Genomic DNA, 13138 nt, shown 5'->3' on the forward strand with positions numbered 1-13138 from the left:
AGGGAGGGGAATCGCTTGAACCCAGGAGGCAGAGGTTGCAGTGAGCTGAGATAGTGCCACTGCACTCCAGCCTGGGTGACAGAGTAAGACTGTCTCTCAAAATGAAAGAAAATAAAGGAAAGGAAAAGAAAAGAAAAGAAAAGAAAAGAAAAAAGAAAAGAGAAAAGAAAAGAAAAGGAGTAGAAACAGTCGGGGCCCACTACATAGCAAGAACTCTGAGCTTCTGGAAAGGTCTGAGATCTATGGCTCACATCTGAGAGCTGCTGTGTCACTGCAGTCGGGAGTGCCAGTGACCAAGCCCAACTTTGTATTCTACTAATGTCTTCAGCTCCACAGACTCCAGAAAGCCCTGCCAGACATGAGTCAATCTTCTTTATCACAGACCACTGCTTCTTAAGGCCCCATCTTCAGCACAACTTGTCCCCTTAGAGCAAGCCTGTTGGGGGGCTCGGGTTTGTGGTGGGTAGAGGACACTGGGAAAATCATGCTGGCCAGAGTGGGGCTGTCGGGAGATGGCAGGGTGGGCCATGCAGTGCAGAGGTAATGAGCTCTCTGGAGAGGTAATAGGCCCGGAGAGGTAATGAGCTCTCTGTCACAGGGGTAATTAAGCAGCAGAACCGAGTAGTCTCTTCCTGGGAGTGAGCCCAAAGGCCAAACTCTCAGGGAGGGCACCCCCTGGATCCCCAGTAGAAGAGGATTTGGTCCCCGCTCTGGCAGTGGGCATCTCTTAGGCTTCTGTACAGTGCCAGGAGCACAGCTGGGGTCACAGGGCCAGGGCTGGGAGGGGGAAGCATAGCCCTTGAACCACAGTCTCAGGTGCTAGAAAAGGCTTCAGATTGGCCGGGCATGGTGGCTTACAACTGTAATCCCAGCACTTTGGGAGGCCGAGGCGGGCGGATCACGAGGTCAGGAGATCAAGACCATCCTGGCTAACACGGTGAAACGCTGTCTCTCCTAAACACACAAAAAAATTAGCCAGGTGTGGTGGCGGGCGGCTGTAATCCCAGTGATTTGGGAGGCCTAGGCAGGAGAATCGCTGGAACCCAGGAGGCAGAGGTTGCAGTGAGCCGAGATCGCCCCACTGCACTCCAGCCTGGGCAACAGAGTGAGTGAGACTCCGTCTCAAGGAAAAAAACCCAACTCGGGCGCTGTCCATCGGCTGCAGAGGCTGGGATTGGCGGTGGCTGCAGCGGCAGCGAAGGAGTCTGCGGTTGGCGCTGCCCCAGCGGGGACCCGGCGGCTCGCAGGCAACGGCCGAGGCGGGGCGGGCCGGGCGGGGACCGGTGGGCGGCGGCCGGGCGGGGGGATGACTCTGGAGTCCGTGATGGCGTGTTGCCTGAGCGATGAGGTGAAGGAGCGGATCAACGCCGAGATCCAGAAGCAGCTGCGGGGGACAAGTGCCACGCCCGGCGCCAGCTCAAGCTGCTGCTGCTCCGCAAGGGCGAGAGCGGGAAGAGCATCTTCATCAACCAGACGCGCATCGTCCAGGGCCCCGGCCACTCGGAGGAGGCCAAGCGCGGCTTCACCAAGCTCGTCTACCACAACATCTTCACCGCCATCCAGGCCACGATCCGTGCCAAGGAGTCGCTGAAGATCCTCCACACGGAGGAGCAGAACAAGGCCAGTGGCTCCTGATCCGAGAGGCGGACCTGGAGAAGGCGACCACCTTGGAGCACTGGTACGTCAGCGCCATCAGGACCCTGTGGGCGACCCCGGCATCCAGGAGTGCTGCGACCGCAGGCGCCAGTGCCAGCTCTCGGACCTGGCCAAGTACCGCCTGACGGACGCTGCCCACATGGCCACCTCGGGCCACCTGCCCAACCCGCAGGACGCGCTGCGGGGCCGCGTGCCCACCACCGGCATCTTTGGATCTGGAGAGCATCATCTTCAGGATGGTGGATGTGGGGGGACAGCGGTCGGCTCCAGGAAGCGGATCCACTGCTTTGGGAACCTGACGTCCATCCTGTTTCTCGTCGCCCTCGGTGAATACGACCAAGTTCTGGTGGAGTCGGACAAGGAGAACCCGATGGAGGAGAGCAAAGCCCTGTTCCGGACCATCGTCAACTATCCCTGGTTCCAGAACTCCGTCATCCTCTTCCTCAACAAGAAGGACCTGCTGGAGGACAGTATCCTGTACCCGCACCTGGTGGGCTCCGTCCCCGAGTTCGACGGGCCCCAGTGGGACGCCCAGGCGGCGTGGGAGTTCATCCTGAAGATGTTCGTGGACACGAACCCCGACGGCGACAAGATCATCTACACGAAGAACATCCGCTTCGTGCACGCGGCCGTGAAGGGCACCACCCTGCAGCTCAAACTCAATGAGCACAACCCGGTCTGAAAGCGCCCAGGCCCAGGGAGACCGGACGGCGACAAGGGCCGGGACAAACCTTCCTTCACACCGAGCCCGCGGCTGCCGCCGGGTGGCGCTGCTGAGCCCGGGCCGGGGCCTTTGCCTGCGGAGAAGTTTTTTTGTTGTTGTTGTTTGTTTGTTTTTTAACATTTTTAACAAATGGTTTTTATTTCACAGTTATCAGGGGATGTATATCTCTCCGAACACTTCCCGCGCCTTCTCACCTTTTGTCAACGGGCAAAGGCAGCCTTTTTCAGGCCTTGACTTATGACTCGCTTTTTTCTAAAAAAAAAAAGAAAAAGAAAAAAACCAACGAAACATAAAACACACGAGTGCCCCGTGTCCCCAACGACTCTGGGCCTCACGGAGCCCCTTGCCAGCCAGCATGGGGGTCCCCACTCCAGCAGCCTCTGGCGACTGTCCTTCCAACCCCACGTGCTTTTTCTTTCTCTTTCCCGCTTCTTTTCTTCTACATCACCAAAGGCCTGGAGACTCCGGGACTGACATTTTTCCCCTTTTTTAAGTTATTGACGCCCAGCGCGCCTGGCCTCTTCACCACTCAATGCTGTGTTTTGCTCACTGGATTCCTGAAGAGGGGTTGGGGGACTCCCTCAGTCGCCCACCCTGGGAAGTGCCTAAACTTTTTTTTTTATTTGAGTAAAAAGAACGCCTGACCTCAAAGGTTGAAGAAACGCCCAGGGTCCTCTATTATGGCCAGGTACCCCATCCCTCTGCAGAGGCTGGGAAGGGTCCCTGGGCTGGAGTCATGGGGGCTCGGGGCTCCTTTAGATTGTGCCTCCAGGGGCAACATTGTCCGCTCCAGGCTGCCCAGGGGCTCCAGAGGGCTGCATGGTCACCTTGCCCCAGCTGGAGTGCACCCCACTGGAGCCCACGTGGACTTGGAGGCTAGAAGGATGGTCCCCTGTAATATTCAGAGAAAGGCCACTTGGATGGGGGCATTTCTTTTCGTTTTGTTCTGCTTTGTGTTGTCCCCAATTTGGAAACAGTGAGGGTGGAGTGGGGACTTTTACAGAATATTCTCAGGTGTGTACCCGAGAGGTAGAGAGAGGGACTTGTCCCGCAGCTCCGGCCTTGTACTAAGCACTTGTGCCCACCCCCGAGGAGCGGGAAGCCAGCACCGGCACTTTGGCCAGGGCCGCGTGGAAGGTGGCAGCAGGCACCGGCCCTGGCAGCTTCCAGGCCTGACTGGCCACTGCCACGGTCTGAGGGCGAGCCTGCCAGGCCACGGCTGTGCACTGAGCCACAGCCTGGGGGACCGCCTCCCGGGGCCCCTTTAGGCACTGACGCACCCAGACTGGTTCTCCCCCAGAGACTCGGAAGGTGGGGAATGAGGGGACTGTTTTTGGGGAGGTGGCTCTTTCGCCTGCTGTTGACTGACCACTGCAGCACTCTGTGGGTCTGGGCTTCGCACAGCTGTCCCCAGGATGGATCGCCCGTGCTGCCCTCGCCCACTGCAATTCTGGGACCCTGGACGGCTGCTTCTGGCCTTGACAGATTATAAAAGAAACAGCCCCAGTCGGGCGCGGTGGCTCAAGCCTGTAATCCTAGCACTTTGGGAGGCCGAGGCACGAGGTCAGGAGATCGAGACCATCCTGGCTAACCCGGTGAAACCCTGTCTCTACTAAAAAATACAAAAAACTAGCCGGGCGAGGTGGCAGGTGCCTGTAGTCCCAGCTACTCAGGAGGCTGAGGCAGGAGAATGGCGTAAACCCAGGAGGTGGAATTTGCAGTGAGCTAAGATCGCACCACTGCACTCCAGCCTGGGCGACAGAGCAGACTCCCATCTCAAAAAAAAAAAGAAAGAAAGAAACAGTCCCCAAATAAGACCACCCCGACCAGCATTTCCCACCTGCCACTGTCAGGCCTGCCCAGGTCTCCTTCTGCGCAGGGCTGTCTGCTGGCTTCTGGCCGGAGAAGAGGGGGAGCCCCGTGGAGGGGGCAGGCACATTTCTGGTGATCAGTCTCACTGGGAAACCAGGCAGCGCCCCCGCTCCCCTCGCCACTTTTCTGCTTTTCTCTCTCCCAGAAGCGTCCTTTTTTTGTGCCAAGTGTCTACTTAAGAGGGTTGGCGCCAGAAGTCCCCATGGTGAGTGCTGGGGCCTGGCGGTGCCCTGGGGGAGCAGATGGTGCCACCCCTGGCGGGGCCAGTGTATCCACTGCCAGCAGCAGACCCCTCTAGGGGGCCTGGACTTGTGGCATCTCTGAGGGCCCAGATCGCACAAGGGGACCTGAACCTGGCACAAGGGTGGAATCGCCCAGCGTGCAGACTGGGGCGCTAAGTATTAGCCCTTCCAGGGGAGGGGGCTGTGCCAAGCATCCCAGAGCCAGGCTGAGGCCACCAAAACGTCTTGGCCTGGGTCCTCTGGGTCCGAGTGCCTGATCCCTTGACCCCTCAAAAAAGCAGAGGTTGGTGTTACAGGCCTCGGGTAGGGGTGCCTGCCCCAGTAGAGTCCCAGGCAGTGGTTCTCATGCCAGTGACACCCTCAGGTCAGGGAAGGGGCAGCCGACTCCCACCCATGTCATGTGTGGGGCCACGTGTGGGGTGTGCGTTTTCACCTTGGTGAATCTCACCTGCCAATGCTTTCTCGTGAGTGCCGACCACCTTCTCTGACCATGTCACGCCCAGGCGGCAGCAGCCCCTGGCCACCACAAGACCCACGCCCTGGGTCCCCGGCTCTCCTAGAGGGGCATTCCCTTGCCAATGTCCCCCAGTGGTGGCAGCAGATCCTGCAGCTGGCCTGGCAGATGGGACCCACTGATACTTGTATATTACACTGTCCTGATTTCAGACAATTTCAACCTTATTTTAAAAAGGATATTCTATACAGTGCTGTTTTCAAAGCTTTTACCGTTTGAAATGCATGTGTGGTACACGTTGGGGGATGGGAGGAGGGGCTGAGGAGCGGCTCAGTGTCACCTCCCGTGGCCACTGGCCCTGACCCTTAATCCAGACACCGATGGAAGTTGACTTTTCATGTCTTTCTCCTGAAATGAACTCTGTTTTAAATGGGAACATACTTTGTTAAAAAAAAAAAGACCCCAAAACCCAAAAACAAAAACAAAAAACAAAATACCCTCTACAGAGTCACCAAAAATCCTAAAGCTAAAAACACTAACAATGCTGAAGATTTAGAGGATGTGCTGTAAGAGGAATCCATACAGCTCTAATGGGAGTTTACACTGGGGCCCCACTTTGGAAAACTGTTTGGTAGTGTGTTGGTGCTGGTGCTAACACACTCAGATCTCCCTATTTTATCTTTTTGAGACAGAGTCTTACTCCGTCACCCAGGCTGGAGTGTGGTGGTGAGATCTCGGCTCACTGCAACCTCCGCTTCCTGGGCTCAAGTGATTCTCCTGCCTCAGCCTCCCGAGTAGCTGGGATTAAAGGTGCCCACCACCACGCCTGGCTAATTTTGTATTTTTAGCACAGATGGGATTTCACTGTGTTGTCCAGGCCGGTCTCAAACTCCTGAGCTCAGGCAATCTGCTCACCTTGGCCTCCCAAAGTGCTAGGATTATAGGCATGAGCCACTGTGCCTGGCCAGTTCACTCTTTAGTAAAATTTTTATAGCAACTTCTCATTCCATAGTGATTTCAGTCACTCTCAGCAAATTCACTTACATTTATCAATATCTGAACTTTTGCAGGCGTTGTCATAGATAAGGAATTTGGCCAAATGGACTCTTGATTATTGCAGTAAAAATTCTGCTCAAATTAGGTAACAGGCATTTGAAGTTTTAAAATGATGTAAACTGTGTTGCAAAAATTTCGCTTCCAGGGATTTAAGAAATAGTCACGATTGTACAAATAAATGTGCTATAGGGATGTTCATTTAATAAAATGTGTAAAACAGGGAAAACCTGTAAACAACCTAAGTGTCCTATAACAGAATTCATTAAATCAGTTATGATACATACATATGATGAAATGTATGCAGCCATTAAAAAATGTTATGAGGGGTTAAGTGCAGTGGCTCATGCCTGTAATCCCAGCACTTTGGGAGGCCGAGGTGGGTGATCACTTGAGGTCAAGAGTCTGAGAGTAGCCTAGCCAACATGGTGAAACCCTGTCTCTACTAAAAATACAAAAAATTAGCTCAACGTGGTGGCACATGCTTGCAATCCCAGCTACTTGGGAGGCTGAGGCAGGAGAATTGCTTCAACCCGTGAGGCAGAAGTTGCAGTGAGCGGAGATGACACCATTGCACTCTAGCCTGGGTGACAAGAACTAAGCTCCGTCTCAATTAAAAAAAAAAAAAGGAAAGAATATTTGACATGACAGGTATTTTTTTATAATACATACATTAAGTGAAAGAGCAGATTACACCACAGTATATACAATGTGTTTATATTTTGAGAAAATATATATTTTGAATATTGGAATTACATACACCCAACTAGTAATGCTATCCATTGAGTCATGAAATTACAAGTGATTTTTTTTTTTTGCTTGTCCCTATTTTCCAATTTTTCTACAGTGACTGTACTTGCAATAATTAAACATAGTATGGTCATTTAAAATACGTCCACAAATTCTCTGATACTCTGTTCAAAAGGCGGAGCCCAGTTCCTATCCCCTTGAGTGTGGGCTGGGTTACATGATTCCCTTTTGACAGATGGGAAAAAGCAAAAGTGATGGCTTGCAACTTTGCAAACTACATCATAAAAGGTTCTGTGGCTTCCTCTTGCTCACTCTTTGATTACTCACTTGGGAAAGCCAGCTGTCACACCATGACACCTAAGCAGCCTGAAGAGAGGCTCATGTGACAGGAACTGAGGCCTCCAGTCAGCAGTCACATGAGTGACCCATCTTGGAAACAGGCTTTAGGTGACTGCAGTTTCAGTGGACAACTTGACTGCAATGTCATGAGATACCCTGAGCCCAAATGACCCAGCTCTGCCACTCCTGAATTCCTGACCCACAGAAATGGAGATCCTAAGTATTTCATTTATGTATTTGTGAGACAGAGTCTCACTCTGTCACCCAGGCTAGAGTGCGGTGGTGTGATCTTGGCTCACTGCAACCTCTCCCTCCTGGGCTCAAGCGATTCTCCTGCATCAGCCTCCTGAGTAGCTGGGACTACAGGCACCTGCCACTATACCTGGCTAATTTTTTATATTTTTTAGTAGAAATGGGGTTTCACCATGTTAGCCAGGATGGTCTGAATCTCCTGACCTCGTGATCTGCCCGCCTCAGCCTCCCAAAGTGCTGGGATTACAGGCATAAGCCACTGTGCCCCGCCAAAAGTTTTCATTTTTGGAAAAAAACATTAAAATATAGCGTGAGGCCAGGCTATATTACTCATTCCTGTAATCCCAGCACTTTCGGAAGCTGAAATGGATTGCCTGAGCCCAGGAGGTTGAGGCTGCAGTGAGCCATGTTTGTGTCACCGTACACCAGCAGCCTGGGCAACAGAAGAAGACCCTGTCTCAAAACAAAGAAACATGGTTTACCACAACCAACAGGAAAATTCTGGATAAAGCTATGTATGAAATATTTACTGCTGTGCTCAACAAGGTAGTGTAGAGGTCAAGGGCAAAATCCTGGGGTCAGGTCACCTAGTCTGCTGTCTAATTAGCTGTGTCATCTTTGGAAAGGTACTTGAACTCTCTGTGACTTAGAATTCGTTTTCTAAAATGTGGGCAGGGCGTGGTGGCTCATGCTTGTAGTCCCAGCACTTTGGGAGGCCGAAGCGGGTGGATCATCTGAGGTCAAGAGTTCGAGGCCAGCCTGGTCAACAAGGTAAAACCAGGTCTCTATTAAAAACACAACAATTAGCTGGGCGTGGTAGTGCGCAAATGTAATCCCAGCTACTGGGGAGGCTAAGGTTGCAGAATTGCTTGAACCCAGGAGGCAGAGGTTGCAGTGAGCCGAGATCACGCCACTGCACTTCAGCCTGGATGACAGAGCAAGACTCTGTCTCAAAAACAAACAAACAAACAAAAAGTGGATAGTAGCATCTACCTCAAAGAATTGTTGTGGGATCAATAGTGCAGAGAACCTAGCAACTATAAAATTAAAAAAAGTTTCAGGACCCTCTATAAATTTATCATGCCAAGAGGGAAGTTACACCCTGACAGAGTCACATAGCATGTTTCTAACTTCTGCTTCTTAAATTATAATTTATTCCTTCCTTATTTTCATTCTGTAAATGACTATGAGAGACCAGAGACTAGTCCTACTCTCCTTCCAATCACTCATCTTTGTTACAGATTAACTGCCTCCTTTATTGTTCTGTACCTAACTCACACCAGATGGTACTAAAGACTCCATGACTTACATCTTCAGTGTAGACAGTAAAATACACCCTTCCCAGAAAAAAGACCACCTCATCTGGGCACCGTCGCTCATGCCTGTAATCCCAGTACTTTCGGAGGCAGAGGTGAGCAGACTGCTTAAGCCCGGGAATTTCAGACTGGCCTGGGCAATGTGGTGAAACCCTGTCTCCACAGAAAATACAAAAATTAGTCAGGTGTGTTGGTGCATGCCTGTAGTCCCAGCTACTAGGGATGCCGAGGTGGGAGGATCGCTTGAGCCAGGGAGGCTGAGGCTGTAATGAGTGGCGACTGCACCACTGCACTCCCGCCTGGGTGACAGAGTGAAAGAAAGACCACCTGGACCAATCAGACTGTTTTAAGTATGTATTAAGCCTTACACGGAGAGATGCTGAAATTCTGCTAAGCTTCCCTAAATTTTGTCTATGCAAGTGATCCCAAACTTCTAAGCCTTGGAACACTGTCTTCCACTCTTGGGTATCTGTGCTTCCCAGGTGACCCTCCTTAAACTCTCTGCATGAATAAACTCCCTTTAGATTCTGACCCTTTTGATTATTTGAGGTTGACACACTGTGCAATATACATCAGAATACCAAACATAAACCTTCAGAGCAGTCTGTGACATTCAGGTAGAAATCTTTTTTTTTCAGATAGAGTCTTGCTCTGTCACCCAGGCTATAGTGCAGTGGCATGATCTCCACTCACCACAACCTCGGCCTCCCAGGTTCAAACGATTCTCCTGCCTTAGCCTCCCACGTAGCTGGGACTAAAGGCGCCCAGCACCGTGCCCATCTAATTTTTGTATTTTTAGTAGAGATGGGGTTTTGCCATGTTTGCCAGGCTGGTCTCGAACTCCTGACTCAGGCGATCAACCACCTTGGTCTCCCAAAGTGCTGGGATTACAGGCATAAGCTACTGTGCCCGGCCAACATTTAGGTAGAAATCTTACACATATTCCTATCTTTGGTCTCTCCGCACTTATATTTCTGACCTCTTTACAGCTAAGAACAAATCATTTGTGAACTTGAAAAGAGTTACCATAGTAACTGCAAAAAAAAAAAAAAAAAAAAAACCAGAAGAGTTAAAATGCCACTCTTGCTGCTCTCTTTTAATTAATAAACCCTAAAAAGGCTACTCACTTGGACACTACTTAATTAACAATCAATTAGTAAGGAAAAGATACTGAAGCAGTAAACTTCAGTGACAGCGAAAAGTTCTGTTGACCAAACATGGATTCTCTCCTCCTAGAACCAAGTTACAATTGGAGTTACAGAAAATACTTTGAACAGGTCCTTCGGTAACCTGTAGGAAATCAGACAAAAACACAGATCAGTTACTTTCTTTTTCTTTTTTCTTTTTTTTGACACACTCACTGTCTCACTCTGTTAACCAGGCTGGAGTGCAGTGGCGAGATCATGGCACACTGCAGCCTCCACCTCCTGGGCTCAAGCGATCCTCCCGCCTCAGCCTTGCAAGTAGCGGGGACTACAAGCGCGCGCCACCATGCCCAGATAATTTTTTGTATTTTTGTAGAGACAGAATTTCACCATGTTGCCCAAGCTAGTCTGGAACTCCTGAGCTGAAGGGATCCGCCCACCTCGGCCTCCCAAAGTGCTGGGATTACAAGGCATGAGCCACTGCGCCCGGCCCGATCGCTTATATTTTTAAAAAGATGTTTTCTTGGTTTCCTAGCCCCTTGTACCCCCCTACAAAGTTCCAAAGGCTTTGATGTTGTTGCAACGGCAATCAGAGGTCAAGGCAGCTCCCTAATGCAGGGCAGCCTCAGATGGGGCCGATCCTGCGCGGCGCCCGGCGGCGGGGGACGCTGCCGGCGTCCCCGGGACCTGGCTGGGGGGAAGTGTTGGGAGGCGCACCTACACAGGCTCAGGTGACGCGAGTGTGCGGCAAGGGCTGCAGCCGGAGCTAGCGGGCTTGCGGTGGCCACTGAGGAGCTTCTTTCTGCCCGACCTTGTGCTTGTGCCCTCCAGGCGACAGCCGCTTGGTGCGCAGCGCCTGCTCGCTCAGCGTCAGGCCCTTGCTGCGCCCTACGCCGCAGGCTGGCAAGTCGCGCAGGTAGCAGTAGTACAGTCAGTGGTAAAGCTCCTCCTTGTAGGTTATTGGTGTCGGCGGCCAGGTAGGAGCCTGCGGGCCCTAACATGCAGCCTACGCACACTGACCCGCAGCCTGTGGCCACGCGTCTGCGCATGGGCGCTCCTGGAACACCCAACCGCCGGGCCTCGACTTCCGATTGGTTCCACAGGAGGGGCGGGCCTCTGTGACGTCACAGGGCCTCTGTGACGACGTGATAGCGCCGGCCTTCGGCGACGTCACAGTGACGTTACAGTGCCGGGAGCTGGGCGGTATTCTTCTCGGAGTGGACCCCGGTAAGCGCAAGCTTCCCCGCTGTCGGAGTGGACCCCCTAACCGCGAACTTTCCCGCCATGTTCTGTGTGTTGCTCGCTGGAAAAGGGTAGTTGACAAACTCCGACCCAGCACAGTGTTTCTGTGGGTCAAAAATAGAAAACTATGTCCGGACGCGGCCGAGGCGGAAGGAACCCGTCAGGCCAGGAGTTAAAGAGCAGCCTGGGCAACATGGCGCGACCCCTTCTCTGTAGTCACACCTCAGCTTCCCAGATACTTGAACCCGAAGGTTCAAGGCTGCAATGAGCTATGATCCCATCAGAGCACTGCATCCTGCCAGACTGAGGTAAACCGTGTCTAAAAAAATAAACCATCCAAGTGTGCAACAGGGAGGGACTGCTTAAAGAAAACATAGTTGTATGTTCAAATACTTTTAAAAAGTGCAAAATGTATAGGCTTAAATAAATAGGGCTGGCCCGGCTTGTTGGCTCGCGCCTGTGATTCCAACATTTTGTGTGCCCGAGGCATTCCGATCACTTGAAGTCAGGAACTCGAGACTGGCCTGGCCAACATGGTGAAACCCCATCTCTAGTAAAAATATAAAAATTAGGCCGGGCACCTTGCATCGTTTGAGGGGCTCTCACCTCCCTAAGGACCCGGCAATTGAACCCCTCGGACCTGAGGGTAAGAAGCCTTTGCTTAGTTCTTCCCAGGGTGATCGGCCCAGGAGTAAGCGAGGAGAGGCCAATAGGCAGGACCCGTGAGAAGGGCCCCCTCCTGGAGTTTGAGGCCCATTCCTTCCTGTCCCTGCGTCTCCTCTGTCCAGGACTCCTCGCTGCTCTGCCCCACTCCTGGTGTCATGGCCATGGGGGGCTGCTTTTGGGTACAGGCACCAGCAGCAACCCTGGGTACAAACTGGGCAGCTCACCAGGAGGGGATTAGAATAACATGGCAAAAAGCGAGGGGAAAAGCCGCGCTGGCACCGCTCCTCTCGAGCCCCTGACATCACTGGGTGCACTCCTCCCTCACCTCACTCAGGCATCGGCATGAGTTCCGTGGGAGCGCTGTCCTGCTCCCTTTGCTGCCTCTTTTTAGTCTTGTGGCTGCCATAACACTTTCCCTTCCCCAGCCCTGCCAACCTGGTGGGACATTGGGCTTCTGTCTCACAGGGTTCTGGGGACAGGTGTGTCCTGTATCATACCCGCAGCAAGAGCCTTTTTTTCTCCAGGGCCTGGGGAGCAGCCAGGCTTCGTGAGTTAAATGCAGATCTGAACCATACCAAGCTGGGATTGGGGTACACACTCTCCTCCTCTGAAAACTAGCTAGGAGTTCCAAGTTGGTGAGAGGGAGAGTGGGACAGGGTCAGACCAGACAAGTACTGATCACCTGGAAAAACCTGCCATCAAAGACCTTGAGGAGTGCTGGGTGTGGTGGCTCACGCCTGTAATCCCAGCACTTTGGGAGGCTGAGACAGGTGGATCACTTGAGGCCAGGAGTTTGAGTCCAGCCTGGACAACATGGCAAAACCCTGTCTCTACTAAAAGTACAAAAATTAGCTAGGTATGCTACACTCCTGTAATCCCAGCTACTCGGGAGGTTGAGGCAGGAGAATCGTTTGAACTGGGGAGGCAGAGGTTGAAGTGAGCAGAGATCGTGCCACTGCACTCCAGTCTGGGAGACAGAGTGAAACTGTGTCACAGATATGAGCCACTGCGCCTGGCTCCTTCAGGTGAGTTTTGAGGCTTCACTACAATACTAATTCCTCGTTGCTGCTGCAACAAATTACCACACACTTAGTGGCTTAAAACAGCACAGAGGTATTCCCTTACAGTTCTGAAGGCCAGAATTCTAAAGTCAGTCCCACCGAGTCAAGGTGGGAGCAGGGTTGGTGCCTTCCCAGGCTCTGTGGGAGAATCCGTTTCCTGGCCCTGGAGGCCGCCTGCTGTCCTCAGCTTGTGCTGCCTTTCTGGAATGACGCAAGTTTCCTGCTTTCATCACTACACCTCCCTCCGCTCTCCATCACCTGCTCTACTCTTATAAGGATCCAGGTGAGTACATAAACCCTGCGGGGACAAGCTGGCCGAAGACCCTTAACTTCATTCTATTGCAAAGCCCCTTTTGCTGTGTAAGG

At 52.4% G+C, this 13138-nt stretch overlaps 1 pseudogene; it reads left to right on the plus strand.

Annotated features, from left to right (window-relative positions):
* The first annotated feature begins 1306 nt into the window (after positions 1-1306).
* LOC111530461 lies at positions 1307-2338 on the plus strand (annotated as a pseudogene).
* Positions 2339-13138: the final 10800 nt, after the last annotated feature.

The sequence above is a fragment of the Piliocolobus tephrosceles genome, unplaced genomic scaffold, assembly GCF_002776525.5.
Source record: "Piliocolobus tephrosceles isolate RC106 unplaced genomic scaffold, ASM277652v3 unscaffolded_74, whole genome shotgun sequence".
Lineage (NCBI taxonomy): Eukaryota > Metazoa > Chordata > Mammalia > Primates > Cercopithecidae > Piliocolobus > Piliocolobus tephrosceles.